Genomic DNA, 20450 nt, shown 5'->3' with positions numbered 1-20450 from the left:
GCCCTAGTGGTGTGTATATCAACATCACCCAGCCCCTAGTGGTGTGTATATCAACATCACCCAGCCCCTAGTGGTGTGTATATCAACATCACCCAGCCCCTAGTGGTGTGTATATCAACATCACCCAGCCCCTAGTGGTGTGTATATCAACATCACCCAGCCCCTAGTGGTGTGTATATCAACATCACCCAGCCCCTAGTGGTGTGTATATCAACATCACCCAGCCCCTAGTGGTGTGTATATCAACATCACCCAGCCCCTAGTGGTGTGTATATCAACATCACCCAGCCCCTAGTGGTGTGTATATCAACATCACCCAGCCCCTAGTGGTGTGTATATCAACATCACCCAGCCCCTAGTGGTGTGTATATCAACATCACCCAGCCCCTAGTGGTGTGTATATCAACATCACCCAGCCCCTAGTGGTGTGTATATCAACATCACCCAGCCCCTAGTGGTGTGTATATCAACATCACCCAGCCCCTAGTGGTGTGTATATCAACATCACCCAGCCCCTAGTGGTGTGTATATCAACATCACCCAGCCCCTAGTGGTGTGTATATCAACATCACCCAGCCCCTAGTGGTGTGTATATCAACATCACCCAGCCCCTAGTGGTGTGTATATCAACATCACCCAGCCCCTAGTGGTGTGTATATCAACATCACCCAGCCCTAGTGGTGTGTATATCAACATCACCCAGCCCCTAGTGGTGTGTATATCAACATCACCCAGCCCCTAGTGGTGTGTATATCAACATCACCCAGCCCCTAGTGGTGTGTATATCAACATCACCCAGCCCCTAGTGGTGTGTATATCAACATCACCCAGCCCCTAGTGGTGTGTATATCAACATCACCCAGCCCCTAGTGGTGTGTATATCAACATCACCCAGCCCCTAGTGGTGTGTATATCAACATCACCCAGCCCCTAGTGGTGTGTATATCACCCAGCCCCTAGTGGTGTGTATATCAACATCACCCAGCCCCTAGTGGTGTGTATATCAACATCACCCAGCCCCTAGTGGTGTGTATATCAACATCACCCCCCCTAGTGGTGTGTATATCAACATCACCCAGCCCCTAGTGGTGTGTATATCAACATCACCCAGCCCCTAGTGGTGTGTATATCAACATCACCCAGCCCCTAGTGGTGTGTATATCAACATCACCCAGCCCCCTAGTGGTGTGTATATCAACATCACCCAGCCCCTAGTGGTGTGTATATCAACATCCCAGCCCCTAGTGGTGTGTATATCAACATCACCCAGCCCCTAGTGGTGTGTATATCAACATCACCCAGCCCCTAGTGGTGTGTATATCAACATCACCCAGCCCCTAGTGGTGTGTATATCACATCACCCAGCCCCTAGTGGTGTGTATATCACCCAGCCCCTAGTGGTGTGTATATCAACATCACCCAGCCCCTAGTGGTGTGTATATCAACATCACCCAGCCCCTAGTGGTGTGTATATCAACATCACCCAGCCCCTAGTGGTGTGTATATCAACATCACCCAGCCCCCTAGTGGTGTGTATATCAACATCACCCAGCCCCTAGTGGTGTGTATATCACCCAGCCCCCTAGTGGTGTGTATATCAACATCACCCAGCCCCTAGTGGTGTGTATATCAACATCACCCAGCCCCTAGTGGTGTGTATATCAACATCACCCAGCCCCTAGTGGTGTGTATATCAACATCACCCAGCCCCCTAGTGGTGTGTATATCAACATCACCCAGCCCCCTAGTGGTGTGTATATCAACATCACCCAGCCCCCTAGTGGTGTGTATATCAACATCACCCAGCCCCTAGTGGTGTGGATATCAACATCACCAGCCCCTAGTGGTGTGTATATCAAACATCACCCAGCCCTAGTGGTGTGTATATCAACATCACCCAGCCCCTAGTGGTGTGTATATCAACATCACCCAGCCCCTAGTGGTGTGTATATCAACATCACCCAGCCCCTAGTGGTGTGTATATCAACATCACCCAGCCCCTAGTGGTGTGTATATCAACATCACCCAGCCCCTAGTGGTGTGTATATCAACATCACCCAGCCCCTAGTGGTGTGTATATCAACATCACCCAGCCCCTAGTGGTGTGTATATCAACATCACCCAGCCCCTAGTGGTGTGTATATCAACATCACCCAGCCCCTAGTGGTGTGTATATCAACATCACCCAGCCCCTAGTGGTGTGTATATCAACATCACCCAGCCCCTAGTGGTGTGTATATCAACATCACCCAGCCCCTAGTGGTGTGTATATCAACATCACCCAGCCCCTAGTGGTGTGTATATCAACATCACCCAGCCCCTAGTGGTGTGTATATCAACATCACCCAGCCCCTAGTGGTGTGTATATCAACATCACCCAGCCCCTAGTGGTGTGTATATCAACATCACCCAGCCCCTAGTGGTGTGTATATCAACATCACCCAGCCCCTAGTGGTGTGTATATCAACATCACCCAGCCCCTAGTGGTGTGTATATCAACATCACCCAGCCCCTAGTGGTGTGTATATCAACATCACCCAGCCCCTAGTGGTGTGTATATCAACATCACCCAGCCCCTAGTGGTGTGTATATCAACATCACCCAGCCCCTAGTGGTGTGTATATCAACATCACCCAGCCCCTAGTGGTGTGTATATCAACATCACCCAGCCCCTAGTGGTGTGTATATCAACATCACCCAGCCCCTAGTGGTGTGTATATCAACATCACCCAGCCCCTAGTGGTGTGTATATCAACATCACCCAGCCCCTAGTGGTGTGTATATCAACATCACCCAGCCCCTAGTGGTGTGTATATCAACATCACCCAGCCCCCTAGTGGTGTGTATATCAACATCACCCAGCCCCTAGTGGTGTGTATATCAACATCACCCAGCCCCTAGTGGTGTGTATATCAACATCACCCAGCCCCTAGTGGTGTGTATATCAACATCACCCAGCCCCTAGTGGTGTGTATATCAACATCACCCAGCCCCTAGTGGTGTGTATATCAACATCACCCAGCCCCTAGTGGTGTGTATATCAACATCACCCAGCCCCTAGTGGTGTGTATATCAACATCACCCAGCCCCCTAGTGGTGTGTATATCAACATCACCCAGCCCCTAGTGGTGTGTATATCAACATCACCCAGCCCCTAGTGGTGTGTATATCAACATCACCCAGCCCCTACTGGTGTGTATATCAACATCACCCAGCCCCTACTGGTGTGTATATCAACATCACCCAGCCCTAGTGGTGTGTATATCAACATCACCCAGCCCCTAGTGGTGTGTATATCAACATCACCCAGCCCCTAGTGGTGTGTATATCAACATCACCCAGCCCCTAGTGGTGTGTATATCAACATCACCCAGCCCCTAGTGGTGTGTATATCAACATCACCCAGCCCCTAGTGGTGTGTATATCAACATCACCCAGCCCCCTAGTGGTGTGTATATCAACATCACCCAGCCCCTAGTGGTGTGTATATCACCCAGCCCCTAGTGGTGTGTATATCACCCAGCCCCTAGTGGTGTGTATATCAACATCACCCAGCCCCTAGTGGTGTGTATATCAACATCACCCAGCCCCTAGTGGTGTGTATATCAACATCACCCAGCCCCTAGTGGTGTGTATATCAACATCACCCAGCCCCTAGTGGTGTGTATATCAACATCACCCAGCCCCTAGTGGTGTGTATATCAACATCACCCAGCCCCTAGTGGTGTGTATATCAACATCACCCAGCCCCTAGTGGTGTGTATATCAACATCACCCAGCCCCTAGTGGTGTGTATATCAACATCACCCAGCCCCTAGTGGTGTGTATATCAACATCACCCAGCCCCTAGTGGTGTGTATATCAACATCACCCAGCCCCTAGTGGTGTGTATATCAACATCACCCAGCCCCTAGTGGTGTGTATATCAACATCACCCAGCCCCTAGTGGTGTGTATATCAACATCACCCAGCCCCTAGTGGTGTGTATATCAACATCACCCAGCCCCTAGTGGTGTGTATATCAACATCACCCAGCCCCTAGTGGTGTGTATATCAACATCACCCAGCCCCTAGTGGTGTGTATATCAACATCACCCAGCCCCTAGTGGTGTGTATATCAACATCACCCAGCCCTAGTGGTGTTTATATCAACATCACCCAGCCCCCTAGTGGTGTGTATATCAACATCACCCAGCCCCCTAGTGGTGTGTATATCAACATCACCCAGCCCCCTAGTGGTGTGTATATCAACATCACCCAGCCCCCTAGTGGTGTGTATATCAACATCACCCAGCCCCCTAGTGGTGTGTATATCAACATCACCCAGCCCCCTAGTGGTGTGTATATCAACATCACCCAGCCCCCTAGTGGTGTGTATATCAACATCACCCAACCCCCTAGTGGTGTGTATATCAACATCACCCAGCCCCTAGTGGTGTGTATATCAACATCACCCAGCCCCTAGTGGTGTGTATATCAACATCACCCAGCCCCTAGTGGTGTGTATATCAACATCACCCAGCCCCTAGTGGTGTGTATATCAACATCACCCAGCCCCTAGTGGTGTGTATATCAACATCACCCAGCCCCTAGTGGTGTGTATATCAACATCACCCAGCCCCTAGTGGTGTGTATATCAACATCACCCAGCCCCTAGTGGTGTGTATATCAACATCACCCAGCCCCTAGTGGTGTGTATATCAACATCACCCAGCCCCTAGTGGTGTGTATATCAACATCACCCAGCCCCTAGTGGTGTGTATATCAACATCACCCAGCCCCTAGTGGTGTGTATATCAACATCACCCAGCCCCTAGTGGTGTGTATATCAACATCACCCAGCCCCTAGTGGTGTGTATATCAACATCACCCAGCCCCTAGTGGTGTGTATATCAACATCACCCAGCCCCTAGTGGTGTGTATATCAACATCACCCAGCCCCTAGTGGTGTGTATATCAACATCACCCAGCCCCTAGTGGTGTGTATATCAACATCACCCAGCCCCTAGTGGTGTGTATATCAACATCACCCAGCCCCTAGTGGTGTGTATATCAACATCACCCAGCCCCTAGTGGTGTGTATATCAACATCACCCAGCCCCTAGTGGTGTGTATATCAACATCACCCAGCCCCTAGTGGTGTGTATATCAACATCACCCAGCCCCCTAGTGGTGTGTATATCAACATCACCCAGCCCCTAGTGGTGTGTATATCAACATCACCCAGCCCCTAGTGGTGTGTATATCAACATCACCCAGCCCCTAGTGGTGTGTATATCAACATCACCCAGCCCCTAGTGGTGTGTATATCAACATCACCCAGCCCCTAGTACCATCACATGTATATCAACATCATACCACCACCCAGCCCCTAGTACCATCACCATCATGTGTGTATATCAACATAATGACTGATTGAATGTTTCAGACAGAAAGACTGTGGTATTGAGGACCAAGTGGTGTGTATATCAACATAATGACTGATTGAATGTTTCAGACAGAAAGACTGTGGTATTGAGGACCAAGTGGTGTGTATATCAACATAATACCTGATTGAATGTTTCAGACAGAAAGACTGTGGTATTGAGGACCAAGTGGTGTGTATATCAACATAATGACTGATTGAATGTTTCAGACAGAAAGACTGTGGTATTGAGGACCAAGTGGTGTGTATATCAACATAATACCTGATTGAACGTATCAGACAGAAAGACTGTGGTATTGAGCACCAAGTGCTGTGTATATCAACATAATGACTGATTGAACGTTTCAGACAGAAAGAATGTGGTATTGAGCACCAAGTGGTGTGTATATCAACATAATGACTGATTGAACGTTTCAGACAGAAAGACTGTGGTATTGAGCACCAAGTGGTGTGTATATCAACATAATGACTGATTGAACGTTTCAGACAGAAAGACTGTGGTATTGAACACCAAGTGGTGTGTATATTAACATAATGACTGATTGAACGTTTCAGACAGAAAGAATGTGGTATTGAACACCAAGTGGTGTGCATATCAACATAATGACTGATTGAACGTATCAGACAGAAAGACTGTGGTATTGTGCACCAAGTGGTGTGTATATCAACATAATGACTGATTGAACGTATCAGACAGAAAGACTGTGGTATTGAGCACCAAGTGGTGTGTATATCAACATAATGCATCGAAGCAGCACTGCACCCACTTCATTCCCTTTATGGCTCATTCCCATCAGGCTCTGCGTCAAATAACATTGAATTCATACACTTCCTCAACCACACAGGCTCAAAGCCCAGGTCCAGTCAAGAGGCACGTGGAGGACATCAATGTAATCTGACTGACTGGCTGTCTGGCTGCGTCATCTGTTCTCTTTTGAAGCTAGAACGTTTACTCAGCCAGGCCGGTATACTAATCTGTATTCCACCTATGGCTCATTCAGTTCTTCTGAACGGTCTGGGGAAAGAGAGCGAGATAGTGGAGTCATTACTCAGCACAAGCCCCCGAGTCCCTTCAGTTTCCTCAATCAAGTGGCAATTATGTCACTACACACATTTATCGGATTAAACCGGGGTCAGCCATGTAAAATGGATCTCTAACTCCCAACCAAGTCATCATCACTTGTCCACTAGATTATAGAACGCCAAGGAATCCAAGTCATCATCACTTGTCCACTAGATTCTAGAATGTCAAGTAATCCAAGTCATCATCACTTGTCCACTAGATTCTAGAATGTCAAGTAATCCAAGTCATCATTCCTCATCCATTAGATCTAGAACGCCAAGTAACAATTCCACCTTCGCAACATAACCCACTCTGTCCCAGTCCCAAGCTTGACGACCAGTGTTGTGTAAAGTCACCAACACCCCTGGGGATAACCTGGTCCCAGATCTGTTTGTTCAGTCTTGTCAACTCCTATGGTCAGCACAAACAGATCTGGGACCTGGCTACTCCTGGGAAACAGTAGCAGGGGGATTTTCAAACCTTTACAGGTAACTGACTATCACAGTGTATTGTGAAATAGACATTAATTACTTAGTCCACTACTTTGTGTTTACTACACATTTCTTCACAATGCATTTCCTGTGTATTACACGATTTTCTTTCTTCATAATGCATTTGTGTACATTACACAAATTCCAATCTGTTGTGGCTAACGTTAGCTAGCTAGGTTAACTGGGTGGTTAACTTTAGCTAGGCTAGGGGTTAAGGTTAAGTAATATGGTAACTAAGTTGTTAAAAAGTAATAAGTTGTTGCTAATTAGCTCAAATGCTAAAGTTAGTCCATGACGTGATTTGAACATGCAACGTTTGAGTTGTGTTAAATTGGGGTTTTTCCATGTATGTTTTGAGGTTGGACTTTTAGCACGTATAGCACGTTAGCACGTTAGCACGTATAGCACGTTAGCACGTTAGCACGTATAGCACGTATAGCACGTTAGCACGTATAGCACGTTAGCATGTACGGCGCACCGATTGGTGTCACCTCGTTAGTCAGTATGTGTTACACCTGTGCTGGCTTGTCCATCGCGTTAGTCGGAAGGTGTTTCACCTGTGCTGGCCTAGGTGCTATTTAAGAGTGGCTGGCACAGTGCTCCAGTTGTCTTGAGAGACGTGGAGGGTCAACACCTTACGTTGGCGCTCCCCTATTTGATTTCTAGAAAAACGTTCCTTTGTCTGATTTTCCCTGTTTCCATTTTGTTCAAGTTTTTGGTTTGCTTCCTGTTTTGAAGTTTGGGGTGGGATGTTCTTTAGTTTGCCTCTTCTTGGGCAAATTTGTGGGTGTCTTTTAGGTTCCAGTTGTTGTTGCTAGTCAACTTTCAGTGGACACCCCCCCCCCATGAGTGTCTATCAGAACCCCTTCTAAAACACCACCTGTTTCATTTAGGTTGTTGACAGTTCCCCTGTCAGTTCCCCTTTCTGTTTGAGTGACATTTTTGATTTTCTTTTGCTGGGGAATGTAACATTTGATTGACGGTCACAATAGGGTTAGCTAACATGCTAGCTAAGTAGTTAAAGGTTAGGGTTAGCTAACATGCTAGCTCAGTAGTTAAAGGGTTAAGGTTAGGGTTAGCTAACATGCTAGCTAAGTAGTTAAAGGGTAAAGGTTGGGGTTAGCTAACATGCTAGCTCAGTAGTTAAGTATTGAGTTGTTGCTAATTAGCTAAAATTCTAAAGTTGTTCATGACGTGATTCGAACACACAACATTTGGGATGCTAGACAGCCGTGTTATACACCCACCCATCCTCCCTGACCAACCTCACTCCTATCGTTTCTGTCTTAAGTAACCTACGGTCTTCATCTGTGACTGAAATTCACTGGGAAAAAAGTTACTTTGTGTGCCTGGCACAAATTTCCAATAAGCAATGTGTGTTTATTTCACAGTGTTAGATTCTGGGTGAAACTTGGAACATTGTTATACTCAGAAGAATAGTAAATAAAGTAGTGAAAGAGAATGTTTTTTACATCAGAAATTAATGGTTCTCTGTAGAAAGACAGATGGCTTTGGAATGTTCTGGGTGGACGGGAGGAAGTCACAGGATTGCTATAGGGGAAGCAGATGGACATCTGTGGATTAGGCAAAGAAGGGGTTGAGGTCAGGTCAGATCCCCTGAAGGGAGAAATTATTGTTTATTACCCTCTTCCTGTCAAACTATAAGATATAAGGATTGGAGAGAAGGAGGAGTGCCTAAATTGGAGAATATATATACACTTGTGATGATGAGAACATGTTTTTGTCTGAATAAGGTTGTGTCGAGCCTTTGGGAAGAATTAAACTTGGTTAAAGCTTCTCTAGTGTCCGTGAGTTATTTACTCTGAAAATGTTTAACCTAACAACAGTAAATCTGTGATACTGGATTGGTTGTTAGGAACGCACGTGACTGCGGTAGCTACGTCTTCAAAGTTTTAAACACCAGAGTTAATCATTTCTCTCTCTAACATTGTGTGCGTGCAGGTGATGACACCCTCTAAAAAAAAAAAAAAAAAACATTTTATATATAGAAGACAACCTCACAATAGTACTGTACTCACTTAAAAACATACACGTATAATTGTACTACTATAACCCCTGGAAAAGGCCATGTCTACGGCAAAAGTTTATCATTCTCTATTTTTACAACTACTGTACGTTTCGAAACATTTTACAGGTATAGATATGTCACCTACAGTTGGTTTTTACCTCTTACGTTTTTGTTAATGATCGTGTGAAAACTAAGAAGCCGTAAAAAAAAGGCACACACATTGATACCTGTGCGAGTACCCAATTTGCACCCTATTCCCTATCTAGTGCACTACTTATGACCAGGGCCCTATGGGTTGACCAGAGATCTATAGCAGTGCACTAGATAGGGACTAGGGTGCCATTTGGGATGGAATTAGGGTGCCATTTGGAATGGAATTAGGGTGCCATTTGGAATGGAATTAGGGTGCCATTTGGAATGGAATTAGGGTGCCATTTGGAATGGAATTAGGGTGCCATTTGGAATGGAATTAGGGTGCCATTTGGAATGGACTTAGGGTGCCATTTGGGATGGAATTAGGGTGCCATTTGGAATGGAATTAGGGTGCCATTTGGGATGGAATTAGGGTGCCATTTGGGATGGAATTAGGGTGCCATTTGGAATGGAATTAGGGTGCCATTTGGGATGGAATTAGGGTGCCATTTGGGATGGAATTAGGGTGCCATTTGGAATGGAAATAGGGTGCCATTTGGGATGGAAATAGGGTGCCATTTGGAATAGAAATAGGGTGCCATTTGGAATAGAAATAGGGTGCCATTTGGAATAGAAATAGGGTGCCATTTGGAATAGAAATAGGGTGCCATTTGGAATAGAAATAGGGTGCCATTTGGAATGGAATTAGGGTGCCATTTGGAATGGAATTAGGGTGCCATTTGGAATGGAAATAGGGTGCCATTTGGAATGGAATTAGGGTGCCATTTGGAATGGAATTAGGGTGCCATTTGGGATGGACTTAGGGTGCCATTTGGAATGGAATTAGGGTGCCATTTGGAATGGAATTAGGGTGCCATTTGGAATGGACTTAGGGTGCCATTTGGGATGGAATTAGGGTGCCATTTGGAATAGAAATAGGGTGCCATTTGGAATGGAATTAGGGTGCCATTTGGAATGGAATTAGGGTGCCATTTGGAATGGAATTAGGGTGCCATTTGGGATGGACTTAGGGTGCCATTTGGAATGGAATTAGCGTGCCATTTGGAATGGAATTAGGGTGCCATTTGGAATGGACTTAGGGTGCCATTTGGGATGGAATTAGGGTGCCATTTGGAATAGAAATAGGGTGCCATTTGGAATGGACTTAGGGTGCCATTTGGAATGGACTTAGGGTGCCATTTGGGATGGACTTAGGGTGCCATTTGGAATGGAATTAGGGTGCCATTTGGAATGGACTTAGGGTGCCATTTGGAATGGACTTAGGGTGCCATTTGGAATAGAAATAGGGTGCCATTTGGAATAGAATTAGGGTGCCATTTGGAATGGAATTAGGGTGCCATTTGGAATGGAATTAGGGTGCCATTTGGAATGGAATTAGGGTGCCATTTGGAATGGAATTAGGGTGCCATTTGGAATGGAATAGGGTGCCATTTGGAATGGAATTAGGGTGCCATTTGGAATGGAATTAGGGTGCCATTTGGAATGGAATTAGGGTGCCATTTGGGATGGAAATAGGGTGCCATTTGGAATGGAATTAGGGTGCCATTTGGGATGGAATTAGGGTGCCATTTGGGATGGAATTAGGGTGCCATTTGGAATGGAAATAGGGTGCCATTTGGGATGGAAATAGGGTGCCATTTGGAATAGAAATAGGGTGCCATTTGGAATAGAAATAGGGTGCCATTTGGAATAGAAATAGGGTGCCATTTGGAATAGAAATAGGGTGCCATTTGGAATAGAAATAGGGTGCCATTTGGAATGGAATTAGGGTGCCATTTGGAATGGAATTAGGGTGCCATTTGGAATGGAATTAGGGTGCCATTTGGGATGGACTTAGGGTGCCATTTGGAATGGAATTAGCGTGCCATTTGGAATGGAATTAGGGTGCCATTTGGAATGGACTTAGGGTGCCATTTGGGATGGAATTAGGGTGCCATTTGGAATAGAAATAGGGTGCCATTTGGAATGGAATTAGGGTGCCATTTGGAATGGAATTAGGGTGCCATTTGGGATGGACTTAGGGTGCCATTTGGAATGGAATTAGGGTGCCATTTGGAATGGACTTAGGGTGCCATTTGGAATGGACTTAGGGTGCCATTTGGAATAGAAATAGGGTGCCATTTGGAATAGAAATAGGGTGCCATTTGGAATGGAATTAGGGTGCCATTAGGAATGGAATTAGGGTGCCATTTGGAATGGAATTAGGGTGCCATTTGGAATGGAATTAGGGTGCCATTTGGAATGGAATTAGGGTGCCATTTGGAATGGAAATAGGGTGCCATTTGGAATGGAATTAGGGTGCCATTTGGAATGGAATTAGGGTGCCATTTGGGATGGAAATAGGGTGCCATTTGGAATGGAATTAGGGTGCCATTTGGAATGGAATTAGGGTGCCATTTGGAATGGACTTAGGGTGCCATTTGGAATGGAATTAGGGTGCCATTTGGGATGGACTTAGGGTGCCATTTGGAATGGAATTAGGGTGCCATTTGGAATGGAATTAGGGTGCCATTTGGGATGGAATTAGGGTGCCATTTGGAATGGAATTAGGGTGCCATTTGGAATGGACTTAGGGTGCCATTTGGAATGGACTTAGGGTGCCATTTGGAATAGAAATAGGGTGCCATTTGGAATAGAATTAGGGTGCCATTAGGAATGGAATTAGGGTGCCATTTGGAATGGAATTAGGGTGCCATTTGGAATGGAATTAGGGTGCCATTTGGAATGGAATTAGGGTGCCATTTGGAATGGAATTAGGGTGCCATTTGGAATGGAAATAGGGTGCCATTTGGAATGGAATTAGGGTGCCATTTGGAATGGAATTAGGGTGCCATTTGGGATGGAATTAGGGTGCCATTTGGGATGGAATTAGGGTGCCATTTGGAATGGAATTAGGGTGCCATTTGGGATGGAATTAGGGTGCCATTTGGAATGGACTTAGGGTGCCATTTGGGATGGAAAAGTTCAGCTCAAAACACCCAACCCAAACAAAGACACCTGATTCAGATTGAAATGTGGTGAGAAAAAAGGGCTGTAGTTCGCAACACTCAGTCACGTCTGTTAACACTGAAAACACTCTGCAACTCATCTCAAAACTAACTCAAGTCAGTATCTACACTTTACCCTTAACCCTAACGATTTGACATTTGCAAATGTGATTGGGCCTAGGTTGATATAAACAGTGTAGTAGTGGATCTGAAGGGTCTGGATAGGTATAAACAGTATAGTGGTGGATCTGTAGGGTCTGGATAGGTATAAACAGTATAGTGGTGGATCTGTAGGGTCTGGATAGGTATAAACAGTATAGTGGTGGATCTGAAGGGTCTGGATAGGTATAAACAGTATAGTGGTGGATCTGAAGGGTCTGGATAGGTATAAACAGTGTAGTGGTGGATCTGAAGGGTCTGGATAGGTATAAACAGTATAGTGGTGGATCTGTAGGGTCTGGATAGGTATAAACAGTATAGTGGTGGATCTGAAGGGTCTGGATAGGTATAAACAGTATAGTGGTGGATCTGAAGGGTCTGGATAGGTATAAACAGTGTAGTGGTGGATCTGAAGGGTCTGGATAGGTATAAACAGTATAGTGGTGGATCTGTAGGGTCTGGATAGGTATAAACAGTGTAGTGGTGGATCTGAAGGGTCTGGATAGGTATAAACAGTATAGTGGTGGATCTGTAGGGTCTGGATAGGTATAAACAGTATAGTGGTGGATCTGTAGGGTCTGGATGGGTATAAACAGTGTAGTGGTGGATCTATAGGGTCTGGATAGGTATAAACAGTATAGTGGTGGATCTGGATAGGTATAAACAGTATAGTGGTGGATCTGTAGGGTCTGGATAGGTATAAACAGTGTAGTGGTGGATCTGAAGGGTCTGGATAGGTATAAACAGTATAGTGGTGGATCTGAAGGGTCTGGATAGGTATAAACAGTGTAGTGGTGGATCTGAAGGGTCTGGATAGGTATAAACAGTGTAGTGGTGGATCTGTAGGGTCTGGATAGGTATAAACACTGAATCATTCAACAGACACTATTATATCCCATAGGGCAGAGGTTCTCAAATGTTTTAGGGCCAGGGACCCCTTTTTGCGATAGCAAATTCATCAGGGACCCCTGTCATAATCAGAACACGACTAGAATGATATAGTAGAAAGTGTAAAAGGGACTCTATTTTAACAAACCTGATGCAAATGGTAAATCTAAGCGCAAATGGTTAGCGCTATAAAATATATTTTTTGCTATTTTCACTGTTACAATTATCAGCCCACTTGGCTGGTGAAATGACTGGGTTTTGATGAAAAAACAAATTGTGGGTGTGTCGAGGCTTGGCCCCTCACTGGCCAATCAGAATGTGCTCCATACTAAAATATGTGGTTGCTTCAGGTTGTGTAGTATTTACAGTCTTTTATGTATTGCCTTGGATAAAGTCCAATTACAATGTTAGACCGTTAAGAGTTTGTTAAATGGCTTACAGGAACACAATGTAGACCCATCCCATCTTTGCTAAATAGGTTAACTTGAACCCATTTGTAATCCACATTGTTTTAAGTTATTGCATGGTTTCAATAGCATTCACACTGATATAGGGACTAGGCCTAACGTAAATTGCATTATGGCTGAGCACGGACATGCCAAACATAATTAATTTAATCATGTTTATTGACTATTGATGAGGCCAAAGAGAACAAATAATTATAATCAAATTCTAAAAACAAAACAACTTGTTTTAAATGTCACACTTACAGGGTACATACTTTCTCCCTGTGGGGCGTATAATATTAAAACAACGCAGACTATGGAGGGTTTTTACACACATCCAAAACGAGACCTGCCTGACTAAAATAATGTGGACCTGCCTGGTTAAAATAATGTGGGTCTGCCTGGTTAAAATAATGTGGACCTGCCTGACTAAAATAATGTGGACCTGCCTGGCTAAAATAATGTGGACCTGCCTGGCTAAAATAATGTGGACCTGCCTGGTTAAAATAATGTGGACCTGCCTGGCTAAAATAATGTGGACCTGCCTGGCTAAAATAATGTGGACCTGCCTGGCTAAAATAATGTGGACCTGCCTGGTTAAAATAATGTGGACCTGCCTGGTTAAAATAATGTGGACCTGCCTGGTTAAAATAATGTGGACCTGCCTGGTTAAAATAATGTGGACCTGCCTGGCTAAAATAATGTGGACCTGCCTGGCTAAAATAATGTGGACCTGCCTGGCTAAAATTATGTGGACCTGCCTGGCTAAAATTATGTGGACCTGCCTTCACTGCAGAGATAAAAAGGGAATGACAGCTCATTGTTTTACTCCTCTTAAACTTGGTATTTTAATAAAGCTTTGGTGATTAAGATTTATTTCCAAGCGGTCTCAGGAGCCAAACCCTTTATCCACAGTCTTGTCTACTTTGTGAATGATTTGGGGCAGATAAAAAAAGAGGAGAGAGGCTATGCTTGGTTTTTAATAAAATAAAACGAAATGGGGAAAAAAACATGTTTTTTTTAATGCTTCTAAATAGGAAGTATACAGGCACCAAAAGCACGTTAGGCTTCTCTTGTACCATGTTCATATGGGCAGTGTGCGTCACGGCTGGATAGGCTGCGTTGCCACTGTAAAAACGTAGCGTTACCGCTTAAACCAGCTTTTGGTTGGTCTTAAATATCACTTTGGATCATGTTTTTAGATATACACCCATCTGAGCACAAGCGCGCTGGTAAACGACAGGTGAATTGTAATTTAGTTGTTGCCGCTTTAAAGATAATATCCTGCAATTCTATAACATGTTTCCATGAGGCAGAGAGAGCTTTGCCATTTTAAAGCTTATAGTAGAGTGCATTGTTGTTAAAAAAAAAATATTGGGGGGGGAATACAATAAGTATTAATAAAATGAATAATTGGTGTACTACTGTGGATACCAATATCCCTGTGAGCCTCCCAGGCCCATGTTGCCCACAGTTAAGAACAGAAATTGTAGATTAATAATATTGTATTACACCCTCAACTTATTCCACAGATCCCTTGCCCAAAATTAGTTTAATCTGTTGTTAGTAATATTCATTAAAAAGAAGTGTTTGTTATTTATTGTTTATATTCCACCACATACAACACCCGTTCTGCCAGTCACGTTCTGCTGCAGGTCCCCAAAGCACACACATCACTGGGTCCCTCGTCTTTTCAATTCGCTGCAGCTAGCGACTGCAACGAGCTGCAACAAACACTCAAACTGGACCGTTTTCTCTCAATCTCTACATTCAAAGTCTTTGTGTGATGTATTTTTGTCTTTACCTTCTTTTACCTAGAGTAGAATTCACATTTGTTGGGGCCTCCCGAGTGGAGCAGCGGTCTAAGGCACCGCATCGCAGAGCTAGAGGCGACGCTATAGACCCGGGTTTGATCCTGGGCTGTATCACAACCGGCTGTGTTCGGGAGTCCCATTGGGCGATGCACAATTGTCCCAGCGTCATCCGGGTTTGGCCGGGGGGGGGCATTACTTGGCTCCTTGTGGCGGGCCGCGACTCCTTGTGGCGGGCCGGGCGCCTGCAGGCTGACCTCGGTCGTCAAGTGAACGGTGTTTCCTCCCAACACATTGATGCGGCTGGCTTCCGGGTTAAGCGGGTAGGTGTTAAGAAGCACGGTTTGTTTGGCGGGTCATGTTCCAGAGGACGCATGACTCGACCTTCACCTCCCGAGGCCGTTGAGGAGTTGCAGCGATAAGATCGTAATTGGGGAGGAAAAAGGGGGTAAAATAAAAATATATTTAAAAAAATACCTTTCACATGTTGACAACTCAATTAAATATCAACCAAATATGGATGCCGATTTTACGTTAGGTCAGGTTTTGGCCCTAAGGATTTAGAGCGATAGCATTCATCTCAAAGCCTGACTGGTTTAAGAACTGTGAGGATGACCCTGTGAGGATGACCGTGTTAGGATGACCCTGTGAGGATGACCCTGTGAGGATGAGCGACGAAACAAAATCAGACAATTAACTCTTCTTATATTTAGAACGACCCTTTTTTTCCTTTGAGAATAAACATTTGATATACGTGACCCCAGTGAGAACTGGACCCGTGACCCCAGTGAGAACTGAACCCGTGACCCCAGTGAGAACTGAACCCGTGACCCCAGTGAGAACTGAACCCGTGACCCCAGTGAGAACTGGACCCGTGACCCCAGTGAGAACTGGACCCGTGACCCCAGTGAGAACTGGACCCGTGACCCCAGTGAGAACTGGACCCGTGACCCCAGTGAGAACTGAACCCGTGACCCCAGTGAGAACTGGACCCGTGACCCCAGTGAGAACTGGACCCGTGACCCCAGTGAGAACTGGACCCGTGACCCCAGTGAGAACTGAACCCGTGACCCCAGTGGGAACTGAACCCGTGACCCCAGTGGGAACTGGACCCGTGACCCCAGTGGGAACTGAACCCGTGACCCCAGTGGGAACTGAACCAGTGACCCTAAGTGGGAACTGGACCCGTGACCCCAGTGGGAACTGAAACCGTGACCCCAGTGGGAACTGAACCCGTGACCCCAGTGGGAACTGAAACCGTGACCCCAGTGGGAACTGGACCCGTGACCCCAGTGGGAACTGAAACCGTGACCCCAGTGGGAACTGGACCCGTGACCCCAGTGGGAACTGAAACCGTGACCCCACTGGGAACTGAACCAGTGACCCTAAGTGGGAACTGGACCCGTGACCCCAGTGGGAACTGAACCCATGACCCCAGTGAGAACTGGACCAGTGACCCTAAGTGGGAACTGAAACCGTGACCCCAGTGGGAACTGAACCCGTGACCCCAGTGGGAACTGAACCAGTGACCCCAGTGGGAACTGAACCAGTGACCCTAAGTGGGAACTGGACCCGTGACCCCAGTGGGAACTGAACCCGTGACCCCAGTGGGAACTGAACCCGTGACCCCAGTGGGAACTGAACCCATTACCCCAGTGTTACTAACGCCATGACCCCAGTGGGAACTGAACCCGTGACCCCAGTGGGAACTCGAGTGTTACTAACGCCATGACCCCAGTGGGAACTGAACCCATGACCCTGGTGTTGCTAACGCCAGGGCTTTCACCAACAGACACACACACGAATCTTCCCTCCACATCCCCTCTGCTAGCCTCTAACACTGCGTTATGTCCATGTGGCCTGATTTTAAGACTGTTTCACGATGTTACAGTGATAGAACCATGATAGAGTTTCCTCTCCACATACAGTGGATGGGCCCCTGGGTAATGATCCAGGCTTGTGCTTCATACTGTACATAATTTAACACAGATTCAATAATTCATTCAACGTTGCAGCCGCTACCAAGTTAATTAAAGATTCTGTTTCAGTTGATGAAAAAGAAAAATGAGATGAAAGAGTGTGAGTCCCAAATGAAACCCTATTCCCTATATGGACCACTACTTTTGACCAGAACCCATGCACCCTATTCCCTATATGGACCACTACCTTTGACCAGAACCCATGCACCCTATTCCCTATATGGACCACTACTTTTGACCAGAACCCATGCACCCTATTCCCTATATGGACCACTACCTTTGACCAGAACCCATGCACCCTATTCCCTATATGGACCACTACCTTTGACCAGAACCCATGCACCCTATTCCCTATATGGACCACTACATTTGACCAGAACCCATGCACCCTATTCCCTATATGGACCACTACCTTTGACCAGAACCCATGCACCCTATTCCCTATATGGACCACTACCTTTGACCAGAACCCATGCACCCTATTCCCTATATGGACCACTACTTTTGACCAGAACCCATGCACCCTATTCCCTATATGGACCACTACCTTTGACCAGAACCCATGCACCCTATTCCCTATATGGACCACTACCTTTGACCAGAACCCATGCACCCTATTCCCTATATGGACCACTACCTTTGACCAGAACCCATGCACTCTATTCCCTATATGGACCACTACCTTTGACCAGAACCCATGCACCCTATTCCCTATATGGACCACTAACTTTGACCAGAATCCATGCACCCTATTCCCTATATGGACCACTACCTTTGACCAGAACCCATGCACCCTATTGCCTATATGGAACACTACCTTTGACCAGAACCCATGCACCCTATATGGACCACTACCTTTGACCAGAACCCATGCACCCTATTCCCTATATGGAACACTACCTTTGACCAGAACCCATGCACCCTATATGGACCACTAACTTTGACCAGAACCCATGCACCCTATATGGACCACTACCTTTGACCAGAACCCATGCACCCTATTCCCTATATGGAACACTACCTTTGACCAGAACCCATGCACCCTATTCCCTATATGGACCACTAACTTTGACCAGAACCCATGCACCCTATATGGACCACTACCTTTGACCAGAACCCATGCACCCTATTCCCTATATGGAACACTACCTTTGACCAGAATCCATGCACCCTATTCCCTATATGGACCACTACCTTTGACCAGAACCCATGCACCCTATTCCCTATATGGACCACTACCTTTGACCAGAACCCATGCACCCTATTCCCTATATCGACCACTACCTTTGACCAAAACCCATAGTTTCACGTACTCTTCCATTTCAAATAAGCCAGACTTGGAAGGGCTCACCCATCTTGGCTATGTCCAAAATGGAACTTGATTCCCTATTGGCCTTGGTCAAAATTAGTGCACTATTAGGGACTAGGGTGCCATAGGGTTCTGGTCTAAAGTAGTGCACTATATATAGGGAATAGGGTGCCATAGGGCTCTGGTCTAAAGTAGTGCACTATATATAGGGAATAGAGTGCCATAGGGCTCTGGTCTAAAGTAGTGCACTATATATAGGGAATAGAGTGCCATAGGGCTCTGGTCTGAAGTAGTGCACTATATATAGGGAATAGGGTTCCATAGGGCTCTGGTCTGAAGTAGTGCACTATATATAGGGAATAGGGTTCCATAGGGCTCTGGTCTAAAGTAGTGCACTATATATAGGGAATAGGGTTCCATAGGGCTCTGGTCTAAAGTAGTGCACTATATATAGGGAATAGGGTGCCATTTGGGACACAGACACAGTCATTTTAATGGTCAATCTTTTGGCTGTCCTGCCAAGGCAGCAGCTACTCTTCCTGGGGTTTATTATGGATCCCACTTAGTTCGTGCCAAGGCAGTAGCTACTATTTCTGGGGTTTCACTCAGGACATTCAGAGACTTGTCCTGAAGCCATTCATACGTTTTTCTTTGCTGTGTGCTTAGGATTGTTGTCCTATTGGAAGGTGAACGTTCGCCTAGTCTTTCACCATAGGGATGGTGTCAGGTTTCCTCCAGACGTGACGCTCGGCATTCAGTCCAAAGAGTTAAATCTTGTCGAGGGACAGCTTTGGCACACCACATACAGGTGTGCCAAAGGCACCTAAAGACTCTTAGACCATGTGAAACAAGATTCTCTGGTCTGATGAAACCAAGATTTAACTCTTTGGCCTGAATGCCAAGCATCACATCTGGAGGAAACCTGGCACCATCCCTACGGTGAAGCATGGTGGTGGCAGCATCATGCTGTGGTGATGTTTTTCAGCGGCAGGGACTGGGAGACTAGTCAGGACCGAGGGAAAGATGAAAGGAGCAAAGTACAGAGAGATCCTTGATGAAAACCTGCTCCAGAGCACTCAGGACCTCAGACTGGGGCGAAGGTTCAAATTCCAACACAACAGGACAACGACCCTAAGCACACAAGACAACGCAGGAGTGGCTTCAGGTCAAGTCTCAATGTCCTTGAGTGGCCCAGTCAGAGCCCGGACTTGAACCTGATCAAACATCTCTGGAGAGACCTGAAAATAGCTGTGCAGCGGCACTCCCCATCCAACCTGACAGAGCTTCAGAGGATCTACAGAGAAGAATGGGAGAAACTCCCCAAATACAGGTGTTCCAAGCTTGTAGCGTCATACCCAAGAAAACTCGCTTGGAGTTTGCAACGATGAGACAGCCTATATGGAGGAGGTCAGAGACCTGACCGTGTGGTGCAAGGACAACAACCTCTCCCTCAACGTGATCAAGACAAAGGAGATGATTGTGGACTAAAGGAAAAGGAGGATTGAGCACGCCCCCATTCTCATCAACGGGGCCGTAGTGGAGCAGGTACAGAGCTTCCTTGGCGTCCACATCACCAACAAACTAACATGGTCCAAGCACACCAAGACAGTTGTGAAGAGGGCAGGACAAAACCTATTCCCCCTCAGGAGAATGAAAAAATGTGGCATGGGTCCTCAGATCCTCAAAAGTTCTACAGCTGCACCATCGAGA

At 46.0% G+C, this 20450-nt stretch overlaps 1 protein-coding gene across 1 annotated transcript in view; it reads right to left on the bottom strand.

Moving 5' to 3' along the window:
* LOC120045310 (serine palmitoyltransferase 3-like) overlaps window positions 1-20450 on the bottom strand; it is a 147433-nt gene that overhangs the window by 100975 nt on the left and 26008 nt on the right. The gene's annotated exons all lie outside the window — the stretch shown is intronic.

The sequence above is a fragment of the Salvelinus namaycush genome, chromosome 4 (genome assembly GCF_016432855.1).
Source record: "Salvelinus namaycush isolate Seneca chromosome 4, SaNama_1.0, whole genome shotgun sequence".
Classification (NCBI taxonomy): Eukaryota; Metazoa; Chordata; class Actinopteri; order Salmoniformes; family Salmonidae; genus Salvelinus; species Salvelinus namaycush.
This window is presented reverse-complemented; position numbering and strand designations above follow the sequence as displayed.